The sequence below is a fragment of the Triticum dicoccoides genome, chromosome 6A (genome assembly GCF_002162155.2).
Source record: "Triticum dicoccoides isolate Atlit2015 ecotype Zavitan chromosome 6A, WEW_v2.0, whole genome shotgun sequence".
NCBI classification, from domain to species: domain Eukaryota; kingdom Viridiplantae; phylum Streptophyta; class Magnoliopsida; order Poales; family Poaceae; genus Triticum; species Triticum dicoccoides.
The window spans coordinates 12,637,223-12,649,511 of NC_041390.1; the positions used below are offsets into that span (position 1 = coordinate 12,637,223).

Below are 12,289 nucleotides of genomic sequence, written 5' to 3' on the forward strand. Positions count from 1 at the left end.
ATACATCGCCAGTCTCTTCCATGACACGGTCAATTGTGTTGACGTGTACGTATGACCACCGTAACAGACGCAAGGAGATAAATGGACGATCAAAGGGCTCAGATTGAGTAACCGCACGAATGGCCAGGGAGAAAGATCCCTCATTCAACTCGCCATTTCAGTCGCTGCGCATCCATCAACTTCAGAGAGCACATCACTCTGGATTGATAGTTGTACTATATCTTACTGCCTGATTGCATTACTATGTACTAGTCATACACTAGTGCCTGTCGTTAGCATAGACACTAATGTGGAGACTCGAAATTTTGTGGCGATCATCAGTTACCCTCTTCCACGGGCATTGAAATTTCTGCCAGCGACAATGAGGTTCGCTAAAAAGACAAGTCGTCGTTTTCTTTTTTGCTTAAAAGTCCAAGTGGTCGTTTTAACTAGTACAGTCTCCGTGTGGGTGCTTGACAAATGACAATGATGGGTGGATTTGAGAGAGGGAGAGAGAGAGAGAGAGAAGCACTTGAGGTTCATTTGGTGAAGCTTGCCGTTTGCATGTGTTCCCGGGCATTTGCTTCACTAAACCCAACAACTCCTTCCAACTAGGGTGCTCGTCACTCCAGCCACCCAATGCCGACGCCAGAGCCAGACCACGCCTTCGCAGCTGGCATCCTCCTCCTCGCCGTCTTGGTTTTTGTGGGCGCCGGCCATGCTGCAACGGAGTCCGAGGCTGATGCGCTCCTGGCTGGAAGGCCAGCCTCGACGAGCCAACCCCCACCACTATGTCGAGCTCCTAGAACAAGAGCGCGCCAGTCTGCTTCTGGCTCGGCGTGTCATGCAACACCGCTGGCCGCGTCGAATCGCTCAGGCTCCCGTGGCTAGGCCTCGGCGGCACGCTCAACGAGCTCAACGCCACAGCACTCCCTGCCCTCACCACGCTCGACCTCAACGGGAACAACTTCTACGGCGCCATCCCGGCAAGCCTTTCGAGGCTGCGCTCCCTCGCTGCGCTCGACCTCGGCAGCAACGTCTTCAACGGCTCCATCCCGCCGCAGCTGGGCGACCTCTCTAGCCTCGTTGAGCTGTGTCTTTACAACAATAACCTCGTCGGAGACATCCCGCACCAGCTCACCATGCTCCCTAGGATCGTGCATTTCGACCTGGGCGCCAACTTCCTCACCAACCCGAAGGACTACCTCAGGTTCTCACCGATGCCCACCGTCACCTTCATGTCACTCTACCTCAACTACCTCACCGGCAGCTTCCCGGAGTTTATCCTCGAGAGCAGTAACGTCACCTACCTCGACCTGTCGCAGAACAATGTCTCCGGACCGATACCGTACTCACTGCCAGAGAAGCTCCCCAACCTCAAGTACCTCAACTTGTCCATCAATGCCTTCTCCGGCCAGATACCGGCGTCTCTGTCCAAGCTGGGGAATCTCCAGGACCTGCGGATTGTAGCCAATAACCTGACAGGTGGCATCCCTGATTTCCTTGGGTCCATGTCCCAGCTGAGAGTTCTCGAACTCGGCAGCAACCTACTTGGCGGGGCGATCCCATCGGTTCTTGGCCAGCTCCAAATGCTGCAACGCCTTGACCTGAAGAGCAACGGGTTGGTTTCCACCATTCCACCACAACTAGGCAACCTTGGCAATCTCAGTTTCATGGACCTCTCCATGAACCAGCTCACCGGTGTCATGCCACCCGCGTTTGCCGGGATGCACAAAATGCGGGAGTTTGGCATGTCGTCAAACAAACTCACTGGTCAGATTCCGCCATCTCTGTTCACGAGTTGGCCGGAGCTCATAGTGTTCCAAGCGTTTGGAAACTCGTTCACTGGGAAGATCCCATCGGAGCTCGGCAAGGCAACCAAGCTAGATATCTTGTATCTCTTCAGCAACAACCTAACCGGCTCTATCCCAGTAGAGCTTGGCGAGTTGGTGAGCCTGAGTGAGCTGGACTTGTCCGTGAATTGGCTCATGGGTCCGATTCCCAGCTCGTTGGGTAAACTGACACGGCTCAGGAGGCTGGCACTCTTCTTCAACCTGTTCACTGGAACGATCCCACCAGAGATCGGCAACATGACTGCGTTGGAAGTCTTGGACGTCAACACCAACCATTTGGAAGGCGAGCTGCCCACCACCATCACATCACTCAGGAATCTCCAATACCTCGCCCTGTTCGACAACAACTTCAGCGGCCCTGTACCGCCAGACCTTGGGAAGGGGCTGAGCTTGACAGACGCGAGCTTTGCGAACAATAGCTTCTCTGGAGAACTACCGCAAAGATTGTGTGACGGCCTCGTGCTACAGAACTTCACAGCAAACCACAACAACTTCAGCGGCCCGTTGCCGCCGTGCCTCAAGAACTGCACAGTCCTATTCCGTGTGAGATTGGACCAGAACCAATTCACCGGCGACATCTCCGAGGTGTTCGGTGTCCATCCCAGCTTGGACTTCTTGGATGTCTCAGGGAATCAGCTGACAGGCCAGCTGTCCCATGATTGGTCACAGTGCACCCATCTAACAATTCTATCCATTAACAACAATCACCTCTCTGGAAACATCCCTGCAGCCTTGTGCGGACTGACCTCCCTCCAGTTACTGGATCTATCAAATAACCACTTCATTGGTGAGCTCCCAAGTTGCTGGTGGAAACTAAAAGCACTGGTATTTATGGATGTGTCCAGCAATATATTTTGGGGTAAATTTCCTGCCTCAACGAGCTTGGACGAATTCCCCCTCCAATCACTTCATCTTGGTAACAATAGTTTTTCTGGGGATTTCCCATCTGTCATTGAGACCTGTTGTAGAAAGCTCATCACACTAGATCTTCGGAACAACATGTTCTTCGGTTCTATTCCTACTTGGATTGGAGCAAGTGTCCCTCTTCTAAGAGTTCTGAGCCTCCCATCCAACAGTTTCAGTGGTGTCGTTCCGTCTGAGATATCCCAACTGTCTAATCTGCAAGTACTTGACATGTCCAACAATAACTTTACTGGCTTCATCCCAGGTACATTCCGCAACTTATTGTCCATGATGAAACAAATGTCCCCTTGGACAGTAGAATCTTCTGAAAGGCATGATGTTGTCCAACTGAGCCGGATTTCCATATTTTCTCGGAGGACCGAGCCCCCCAATAACCGGTCACCACTGAATGAGTACCGAGACAGAGTTAATATTTTCTGGAAGGGCCGCGAGCAAACTTTTCAAAAAACAATCGAGCTAATGACAGGCATCGATTTATCAAGCAATCTACTTGCCGGGGATATTCCAGAGGAGCTAACATACCTTCAAGGTCTCCGATTCTTGAACTTATCCAGAAATCATCTATCAGGCAATATTCCAGCAAGCATTGGCAGTTTAGAGCTCCTGGAGTTCCTTGACCTCTCATGGAATGAACTATCAGGTGCTATCCCTCCCAGCATCTCAAATTTGCCCTACCTCGGCATGTTAAATCTCTCCAACAACCACTTAACGGGCACCATACCCACCGGGAGTCAGCTACAGACACTTGTAGACCCATCGATTTATGGCAACAATCTGGGGCTTTGTGGCTTCCCGTTGAGCACACATTGTTTGGATGAAAGAAGTCAAGACCACAGACGACCTGGAAGTGATGTGGGATTGTGTTACTCTGTAATTCTCGGTGTTGTTTTTGGCTTTTGGCTTTGGTTTGGAGCTCTGTTTTTCCTTGAGCCATGGAGAGTTTCCTTCTCCCATTTTCTTGATAAGTTGTGCAGTAAGTAAGGTTTATATCCTCACGTGTAATGCTGGTTTTCTGCTTTGCAAGTGTAAAGTAAGTGTACTAGCATCTTTAAATAAGTTCAAGTGTTAAGTAAGTGTAATGTGGCCATATTTCAGATGCACCTCTGTTATCTGTTGTTAGCTGACTCTACTATTGCCGATTTGTCGGTTTTTGTTTCCTTCTGGTTGTCAGACTTTTGGTGTTCGGTTGTGTGCATCCTAGTTATGCAGAGGCCCGGTGTTGCTCATAATGCTTTGTATCCACCTGATGCTACATTTTTGAGTTAATAAAATCGCCCTTTATCGGAAAAAATCTGTTGTTAGCTGACAAAAGAGATCACTATCTCAGTCTGCTTCACAACAATAAGCATCGATTCGTTTCATTTAACAGAAGCAAGCAGCATCTGTACAAATGACAAATGTATAGAGCACATGGAGCCAAGAATTACAATGTTGCAGTTCAGTACCTTGCTCAAGCACCGTCTCAACCCCGCACCTGGGAGGCCGGTGCCGGTGGATGTCTGGCCAGAGGAAGCTGCGGCCACGCAGGCCCGAAGCGCGTCAAACAGAGAGAAAGCGGCCACCGCAGTCCGCAGCCTCCGTGCCTCCCAGTGCTCTCGCCGGCGTGGAAGAGGTTGCTAGGCGCTGCTGGCCGGAGCAGGCGATGCCGAGCCGAGGAGGAAGTCAGGGTATGAAGCGCCGGAGGCCGGCAGAACCAGTCGCCGGAGTTGGAGGAGCTTAACAGCGAGATTGGCGTGGCCGGAACTCGGAAGGAGAGGGCATTCAACGGCGGCGTGCGACTTCGAACAGGAGGAGTAGTCGAGCGAGTAGCGTCTTGCGGGGAGCTCGTGTAGGAGCACAATCATGGGCCGGATATTGTCCGGCCCATTAGCGGTTTGTTTTTCATTTTTTTATAAAAATAACCTGGAAGGCAATTTTATTTCATATATTAAATAATTTAGTTTTCTAAAAAAACCATCCGATCTTTTATAAAAGTTCATCAGAAGTACAAAGCATACCAAATATCATAAACCATGGATAAATTTAACATAGGGAAAACCAAAATTGTTCATATCTCTGAAAATGGTTGTTCACACAAAGGAAAATGTTTATCCTGTATTTAAAACCAGTTCTTTGCATAAGAAAATAATTCATTTGGGATATTCCATGTGTGTTGGTATATATGCTCACGTAATTTTAAATTAGTGTTCACATATTTCCCGGCCAACTAAACAATGAAAAGGTAGAAAATATAACAAAAGGGAAGAGACAAAGAAATAAAATAAAAAGATACATAATTGAAGGAAAATACCTCTTATTCTGATTTTTTTAGAAAAACTTGCCAAGCTTTATTCAAATCATAATGTAGGCACAACTGGGTGACTTGCTCTTTATACCTGTAAACCTCTTATCTTTCCCTAATAATAAAATACGGATTGACTTTGTCGGGTTCACCGTCACAATACATTTTCTTCTCATGTCATAATACGCTTTTACAATTTGTATAGACGAAATCGTAATATAAACGAGGTGGTACTAATTCGTCCGCTAAAACCCTCTATTATTAAACCAAAACAACCAAACCAATCCTCTGCCTCTTCCCCTGCTCTCGCCATCGCCCGCAGAACCCCACCCAATTCCTCGCTCGCTCGCCGGACGCGTGGGGGAGAAGTAGTTCGGGTCCATGCCGCGGCCCTTTGCCTCCACCCCACCACCGTCCGCGCCGCCGCCCTTTGCCACCGCCACCACCACCGTCCGCGCCGCTGCCCTTTGTCGCCGCCACCACTGCCGCCGCCACCACCGCCGTCCCCGCGCCGCCCTTTACCTCCGCCCCCACCGCTGTCCAAGCCGCTCTTGGCCATCACTAAGGACCCCGGCCGTGCAGTGAATCCATTGCAAAGGATCTCGAGGCCTGCCGCCCCGCCTGGTGCACCCATTGGATCCGTTGCCGCCTATCCTCCTCTGTGCTTCGCTAGAGAATCCTTTTTGATCGTGGCCTTGCCCTGGATGCTAGATTCTGCGATTCCTCGCCTGTAGTATGGATTATGGAAGTGCATCTGCACCTAGGGCGAGCTGCTGATGGCCAGAGATAACATCCATGTGTACAAGGTTTGTAGAAAACCACTGTGCTAGTTAATACTAATGGCAGCATCCCAAGTGAATTGTAGAAAACCATCGCATTCAAGTCTAGGTTTGCAGAAAACACCGGTTTACGATTTGAGACAAAAACCACTGATTATCGGGCTAATCTTTTGCAAAAAAACACTGATCAGTCTCTTTGGGCATTTTAATCATGATTCTGACGTGTGGGTCCCGCATTTGATGATGTGGCGTAACGGTACAATAGTCGATGTTAGATGCGGGATTGTCCAGATTTACACATTAGTCCCTGTAGTTTTATAGCACTAGTAGAAAACAGGGCTTTGGTCCAGGCCGGGTCAGCCCATTAGTCCCGGTTCAGTGCAGAACCGGGACCAATGTGGGCATTGGTCCCGGTTTGTGAGCCCAGGGGGCCGGCCGGGCCACGTGGGCCATTGGTCCCGGTTTATCTGGACCTTTTGGACCCGGTTGGTGGGATGAACCGAGACCAATGGGCCTCGCTCCTGGCCCACCACCATTGGTCCCGGTTGGTGGCTTGAACCGGGACCAAAGGCTCCCCTTTAGTCCCGGCTCATGTCACCAACCGGGACCAATGAGGTGCCTATATATAACCCTCGCTCGCGAGCAGAGCACCCCAGTGCTCTGTTTTTCTCTGGCCGAGGGGGAGAGGGCTTTGTGGTGCTCTAGCTCACCTCCTATGCACATGAGGTGTTCGATGGAATGCCCGAGCCACACTACTTAAGCTTTCTCCTCTCGAAGCTCGACCTCCAAGCTCCATTTTCCTCGAGATTTGTCTAGATTTAGCGGTCTGTCACGCCCCGTCCCCGTCTTCACCGCCGTCGATCACCCGCGCCGATCTCATCACCGACACCACCGTGGTGAGCCTCTTGTTCTTATCTTCTTTCTGAAAGGAAAAATATTCTTACTTGTATGTTTAGATAGATACTTGTATCATTTTCTTACATTTATTATTGCATCTTATATAGTGCGATGGTTTTGGTATCCGCCCCCATCGGCCCTCGTCCTGTCTATGATTCGGATGTGGTATGTATATTATCTTTATAACTATTGGTTCATTTATTGTTTATGAAAATTATGCCGACCAACGTGACATAGATTTTATTTATGTAGGATGTATGTGAATCGGAAATGCCAACCGACCCTATTGTCGAGAGGTTAAATTTAGTTGAAAAAGAAAACAATTTGTTGAAGGAAAAAATAAAAAAATTGAGGAGGAGAAGATGATATTGGAGTTGCATGTTGCGGATGTCGTCGATGATCACAAGATCAAGATGGATGCAATGCGCTTGAAGATTATAAAGATTAGAAAATATGCCATTCATACCGAGGCTTGGTATCATTATGCCGTTGGATCAATTGTTACCTTGGTTGCGATTATGATCGCATTTGTTTTCGCATTGAAATGTTTTACATAGTTTCAATGTATGGTTTAATTAATTAGATGCTCTGGAGAGCTATATGTTGTTAGATGAGAACTATGTATGCACTTTGGTTTTAATGTGATGATGAACTTCTATTAATTTGGACACTTAATTATATATAACGCACGCAGATGAACCGGCAATGGATGTACGGTGACAGACACACCCGCGAGTACATTAAGGGCGTGCATGAGTTTCTCGATGCGGCTGAGGCAAACAAGCAGAATGGTTTTATGTGTTGTCCATGCACTGAATGTGGGAATACGAGGTCTTACTCTAACCGGAAAATCCTTCACTCCCACCTGCTTTACAAGGGTTTCATGCCACACTATAATGTTTGGACGAGGCACGGAGAAATAGGGGTTATGATTGAAGACGGCGAAGAAGAAGACTACGATGACAACTAAGTGCCCCCTGAATACGGTGATGCTGCAACGGGGGGAGCTGGTGAAGATCAAGAGGAACCAGACGATGTGCTCAATGATGCTGCAACGGGTGAAGCTGCTGAAGATCAAGGAACCAGACGATGTGCCCGATGATGATGATCTCCGCCGGGTCATTGTTGATGCAAGGACGCAATGCATTAGTCAAAAGGAGAAGCTGAAGTTCGATCGCATGTTAGAGGATCACAAAAAAGGGTTATACCCCAATTGCGAAGATGGCAACACAAAGCTCGGTACCGTAATGGAATTGCTGCAGTGGAAGGCAGAGAATGCTGTGGCTGACAAAGGATTTGAGAAGCTACTGAAAATATTGAAGAAGAAGCTTCCAAAGAATAACGAATTGCCCGACAGTACATACGCAGCAAAGAAGGTCGTATGCCCTCTAGGATTGGAGGTGGAGAAGATACATGCATGCCCTAATGACTGCATCCTCTACCGCGGTGCATACAAGGATCTAAACGCATGCCCGGTATGCAGTGCATTGCGGTATAAGATCAGACGAGATGACCCTGGTGATGTTGACGGCGAGCCCCCCAGGAAGAGGGTTCCTGCGAAGGTGATGTGGTATGCTCCTATAATACCACGGTTGAAACGTCTGTTCAAAAACGAAGAGCATGCCAAATTGATGCGATGGCACAGTGAGAACCGAAAGAAAGATGGGAAGTTGAGAGCACCCGCTGATGGGTCGCAGTGGAGAAAAATCAAGAGAAAGTACTGGGATGAGTTTGCAAAGGACCTAAGGAATGTATGGTTTGCTTTAAGCGCGGATGGCATTAATCCTTTCGGGGAGCAGAGCAGCAATCACAGCACCTGGCCCGTGACTCTATGTATGTATAACCTTCCTCCTTGGATTTGCATGAAGCGGAAGTTCATTATGATGCCAGTTCTCATCCAAGGCCCTAAGCAACCCGGCAACGAAATTGATGTGTACCTAAGGCCATTAGTTGAAGAACTTTTACAGCTGTGGAATGAAAACGGTGTATGTACGTGGGATGAGCACAGACAGGAGGAATTTAACCTTAAGGCGTTGCTGTTCATGACCATCAACGATTGGCCCGCTCTCAGTAACCTTTCAGGACAGACAAACAAAGGATACCACGCATGCATGCACTGTTTAGATGACACTCAAAGTGTATACCTGGACAAATGCAGGAAGAATATGTACCTGGGCCATCGTCGATTTCTTCCGACCAACCATCAATGTCGAAAGAAAGGCAAGCATTTCAAAGGCGAGGCAGATCACCGGAAGAAGCCCGCCATGCGCACCGGTGATCACGTGCTTGCTATGGTCAATGATTTACACTACGTAATCTTTGGAAAGGGTCCCGGTGGACTAGCTGTTCCGAATGACGCTGAGGGACACGCACCCATGTGGAAGAAGAAATCTATATTTTGGGACCTACCCTACTGGAAAGACCTAGAGGTCCGCTCCTCAATCTTCGTGATGCACGTGACGAAGAACCTTTGCATGAACCTGCTAGGCTTCTTGGGCGTGTATGGGAAGACAAAAGATACACCTGAGGCACGGGAGGACCTGCAAAGTTTGCACGAAAAAGACGGCATGCCTCCGAAGCAGTATAAAGGTCCTGCCAGCTACGCTCTTACGAAAGAAGAGAAAGAAATCTTCTTTGAATGCCTGCTCAGTATGAAGGTCGCGACTGGCTTCTCGTTGAATATAAAGGGAATAATAAATACGCGAGAGAAAAAGTTTCAGAACCTAAAGTCTCATGACTGCCATGTGATTATGACGCAACTACTTTCGGTTGCATTGAGGGGGCTTCTACCGGAAAACGTCCGATTAGCCATTGTGAAGCTATGTGCATTCCTCAATGCAATCTCTCAGAAGGTGATCGATCCAGAAATCGTACCAAGGCTAAGGAGTGATGTGGCGCAATGTCTTGTCAGTTTCGAGCTGGTGTTCCCACCATCCTTCTTCAATATCATGACGCACGTCCTAGTTCATCTAGTTGACGAGATTGTCATCCTGGGGCCCGTATTTCTACACAATATGTTCCCCTTTGAGAGGTTCATGGGAGTCCTAAACAAATATGTCCGTAATCGCGCTAGGCCAGAAGGAAGCATCTCCATGGGCCATCAAACAGAGGATGTTATCGGGTTTTGCGTTGACTTCATTCCTGGCCTTAACAAGATAGGTCTCCCTAAATCGCGGTATGAGGGGAGACTGACTGGAAAAGGCACTCTTGGAAGAGACTCAATAATATGCAGGGACGGATATTCTTGGTCTCAAGCACACTACACAGTTCTACAGAACTCTACCTTGGCGACCTCGTATGTCGATGAACACAAGAACAGTCTGCGCTCCAAACACCCGGAGCAGTGCGACGACTGGATTACATGTGAACACATCAGGACTTTCAGCAGTTGGTTGGAAACACGTCTCAGAGGTGACAGCACTGTTTGTGATGAGTTGTACTTGTTGTCCAGGGGACCATCTTTGACTGTATTGACTTACAAAGGATACGAGATAAATGGGAATACATTTTACACGATCGCCCAAGATCAAAAGAGCACCAACCAAAACAGCGGTGTCCGCTTTGATGCAGCAACCGAGAGCGGAAAGGATACATATTATGGTTACATAGTTGACATATGGGAACTTGACTACGGACCTGATTTTAAGGTCCCTTTGTTTAAGTGCAAATGGGTCAATTTGTTAGGCGGTGGGGTACAGGTAGACCCACAGTACGGAATGACAACAGTGGATCTGAAAAATCTTGGGTACACTGACGAACCGTTCGTCCTAGCCAATGATGTGGCACAGGTTATCTATGTAAAGGACATGTCTACCAAACCGAGAAAAAGAAAAGATAAGGAAGCGAATACATCATACGATGAGCCAAAGCGCCACATAGTTCTTTCAGGAAAAAGGGACATCCTGGGAGTGGACGGCAAGACAGACATGTCTGAAGATTATGAAAAGTTTCATGAAATTCCTCCCTTCAATGTCAAGGCTGACCCAAGCATCCTGATAAACAATGAAGATTATCCATGGTTACGGCGCAATAAGCAAATGACACAAGCGAAGAAAAAGTGAAGACTTTCTCCCGCAACTTTGTAACACACGAACATGCTACCATTGTTCGTTTTGTACATGCACATGCTATGTGGGTGAAATTATGATACCATCCCAAGTTTCAACTTTTTCAGAGTTCATTTGAAATGCTTTCATGTCTTATGGTTCGGCCCTCGTAATACCATGACCATTAATCCCTGGCCCATGCCAACTTTCAACTTTCAACTTTCTAAAACTAATGGCACTAACAGAAAGTTTATAATTTTGCTCCTCGCCCCTGGCCCATGACCATTAGTCCCAGTTTGTGCCACAAACCGGGACTAAAGGGTTGGTCCTCGTTGTGGGCCGAGTTTAGTACCACCTCGCCAACCGAAGGGGGCTCACACCGGTTTATAAGCCCTTCCCTCTCTGCCTTGTTGAGCTCCTCTCAAAGTGAAAATAGATGCCCTAATAGAGAAAAGTTTAACCTAAATTCATAGTGAATTTCTCTGAAATTCATAGAAATTTACTAGGAATTTAGGTTGAATTTTCTCTATAAGCGCATCTATTCTCATTTTTTAGTAAGTTAATCACAAACTTGTGATTCAAACAATTTTCAAAGAATTCAAATTTTAACTAATCAAATTTGAAAACTAATGGCACTAACAGAAAGTTTATAATTTTTATAAAACTAATGGCACTAACAGAAAGTTTATAATTTTGCTAACCTAAAAGCAAACAGAATTAAAAATTAAAGCAAAAAACAAAAGAAAATAAATAATGCAAAAAACAAATCAAAAAACAGGAAAAAACTATTTTTATAGTAAAGTTAATCACAAAATAAAATAAATAAAGCAACAAAGAAAACTAAAAAACTAAAAAAGTGTTTTCAAATTTGAAAACTAATGGCACTAACAGAAAGTTTATAATTTTTCTAAAACTAATGGCACTAAAGTTTATAATTTTGCTAACCTAAAAGAAAACAGAATTAAAAATTAAAGCAAAAAACAAAAGAAAATAAATAATGCAAAAAACAAATCAAAAAAACAGGAAAAAACTATTTTTATAGTAAAGTTAATCACAAAATAAAATAAATAAAGCAACAAAGAAAACAAAAAAACTAAGAAATTATTTTCAAATTTGAAAACTAATGGCATTAACAAAAAGTTTATAATTTTTCTAAAACTAAAAGCATAAAGAATTAAAAAAATAAAGCAAAAAACAAAAGAAAATAAATAAAGCAACAAAAAAACAAAAAAATGCCACCTATTGGGCCACCACAGCCTGAATACAACTAGAAACCCTACCATGGGCCAGGATTCAGGCCCGCAGTAGGCCCAGTAGGCCCACAGGCATTGCAGTGACAGATTAGGCCCGAAAGCCTGCAGTTGAGAGGAGCTCGGGAGGGTGGGCGCAGCAGCGCTTATAAACCACTCCCGAGCCCTCAACTAGCGAGGTGGGACTAAACTTTTGGGCGCGGGGCAGCACAAGGCCATTGGTCCCGGTTGGTGGCACCAACCGGGACTAAAGGGGGCATTGGTCACGGTTCGTGGCACC

General features: G+C 46.6%; 1 pseudogene; it reads left to right on the forward strand.

The window, feature by feature from the left end:
- The first annotated feature begins 568 nt into the window (after positions 1 to 568).
- On the forward strand, positions 569 to 3,881 carry LOC119314553 (annotated as a pseudogene).
- Positions 3,882 to 12,289: the final 8,408 nt, after the last annotated feature.